We start from the raw sequence: 2,697 nt of genomic DNA, 5'->3' as shown, positions 1-2,697 counted from the left end.
CGGACATGAAGAAAGACAAAAAAAAAAAAAAAAAAAAAAAGACAAATAGTCTTGTAAAATATGCATTTCTGACCACTTTAAAGATTAAGGGAATTATTAAAACGTAAGTGCTGAGTTTTCTTACAATGGGAAGAAAATAAGATATTTAAAAGATGAATTTATAAATATGGGAGATTAACTAATATAATTAAGTACGAAGTGTCATTTAGTTCCCTGATATACCTGACAATGAAGAAGCAGGGCCAAAAGAGAGCAGAGGCCTCAATGGTTACTAGATGCCGCCTGCAGACCACACACCTCATATGGGAGATGAGGCATGCAGAGAGGAATGGGCACAGATACATACATGTAAATCACACGTCACAAACTCTATAATCACATAAAGAATGTTTTCAAATAAGATTTTCTGGATTAATCTATATTCCAGTGGGGGAAAAGAAACAAGTTCTGGAGTCTTTTCTTACTAACAGTTTTAGTCCTGAAACTTCGGTGTCCATGCTACTTTCTTATTTTGATAGCTGCTAAATTCTATCTTGAAAGTATTTATCAATATCAATTGTCAGACTTTTCTTTCTTTAATGAACTTGGTATGTAGTGGATTAGGAAGAGTCCCATTGGGGGAATTTTTTCTAATAGGTAGTTCTCAAACTCTTTGCCGGAGCTTTCCTCCGCAGTCAACCAAAATTATTTTAGATATATATTTTACAAAAACAGTCACAAGGACTGTAAAATGAAATTGATACCCTTGTTGCACTGCTGGCAGGAATGTAAAGTGGTGCAATCACTATAGAAAACAGTATGATGGTTTTTCAAAATATTAAAGAAGAATTACCATACAATCCAGACATTCCACTTCTGGGTATGCACTCAAAAGAACTGAAAGCAGGGTTTCAAAGAGATATTTGTACAGCCATGTTCATAAAAACCTTATTCACAATAGCCAAAGGTGGAAACAAACTAAATTCCCATCAAATGATGAATAAACAAAATGTAGTATATAAATACAACGAAATATCACTCAGTCTTTGAAAGAAAGGAAATTCTGGCACATACCGTAACATGGATGAACCTTGAGGACACTACTGAGTAACATAAGCCAGTTACAAAAGACAAATAGTGGATGATTCCACTTAGATGAGTTATCTAGAGTAGTCCAACTTGTAGAAACAGAAAGTAGAATGGTGGATATCAGGGCTTAGGAGGAGAAGGAAATGGGAAGTCATTGTCTTAATGGTATAAAGTTTCAGTTTTGCAAGATAAAAAATTCTGGAGATTGGTCACACAGCAATGTGAATATACTTAACACTAGCAAACATACACTTAAAAATGAATAAGATTGTAAATTTCTTGTTATGTATGTTTTACACAATTTTAAACAACTGAATGGGTGAAATGAAGAAGTAATCTAGATTAACTTGGAGACTTGTTCTTTTATGTCAACCTTGATGATTCAAATGTTATTTGTATAGGGTTTCTTATTTAGAAGATTGCATTATATGTTTTTCTAGAATTAAGCTACTCTGCAATATTTGCAGAGTAAATCCTGACAGTATTTTTGGCAATATTCTTAAATATTTTCAGGGTCAAACAGTATAACAAAGAACCACTGAATTTTTGTAATGCTAATGGTAAGATATTTATATTTGGGCATTTGGACTGGACATTAGGTACCTGGCACCAATTAAAATTGTAAACTGGCCTATTCATTTGTAATACACAGAATGTTTAAAACCTAATAACACTACTAAAGAGGTGTTTTTATTGTATGCAAATGGGTCAGCAACAATATTTTTAAATACTCAGCAACAATATTTTATAGAAAAACCTCTAAGTTTTACTCATTTTCTATTGACATCTTTTTTCTTCTTTGAGGCAAAAGTTACAGCATCAGAAAAAATGATACAAATAAAATAATTTGAAATTACAGTTAATTTTATATTGCCTAACTTGAAGAAAATACAAAGTTCTCATCATAGGTTCATGTAAACAGAACAGTTTTTATAAACTGTAAGTTATACTCATTACTTTTTTTTTATTCATTCGAAGAAGACTTTTAATTACAACTACTTCTGAAAAATATAAAATGCTTAGAAAAATATCATACAATTTAAACATTAATTATTTGAGAAGTATTTGAAACATCAGACAAAAACAGTTTTTAAGTACTTCTTAAGAAAACACTATGGAAAAGGAAAAAATAGAATTCAAGTACATTATTGCTGAGTATACGTTACCTTCTCAAAATTAAAATAAGTAATGATTGTGCAAATCAAACTTATAATAAACGAACTGAAATAAAAGCTGCATTGCAGATATGCTACATTTTTTGAATAGGCAGTTTTTAGGCTATTACCAAGATCCCAAAATATTTTGTGTAATCTATTATTTGCCTCTTTCAGAATTCATTCTAAGAGTAAATACTCTATGAATATAAAAGGTGATACAGAAAATAAGTATTTTAACTGCAGATCTCTCTTTCCCCACCTCTTATACATTGTGTGTTTTTTTGGAAAAGTTTTTAATTCTTCTATGTATGGTGGAACGTATAATTTTTTTTAACTTTTTGGGCATTTATTCATGAAGTATTGCACAAATAATCTTTGATATATGGGCATTTCACAGAGGGATAACTTTATACCCATGTACAATCCTAATCATGGAAAAGAGCTTTCCACTAGTGATGCTGTTCACTACTAT

Source organism: Galeopterus variegatus, unplaced genomic scaffold (assembly GCF_000696425.1).
Source record: "Galeopterus variegatus unplaced genomic scaffold, G_variegatus-3.0.2 Scaffold3069, whole genome shotgun sequence".
NCBI classification, from domain to species: domain Eukaryota; kingdom Metazoa; phylum Chordata; class Mammalia; order Dermoptera; family Cynocephalidae; genus Galeopterus; species Galeopterus variegatus.
The sequence above is the reverse complement of the archived record's forward strand: the minus strand, read 5'-3'. Positions refer to the sequence as shown.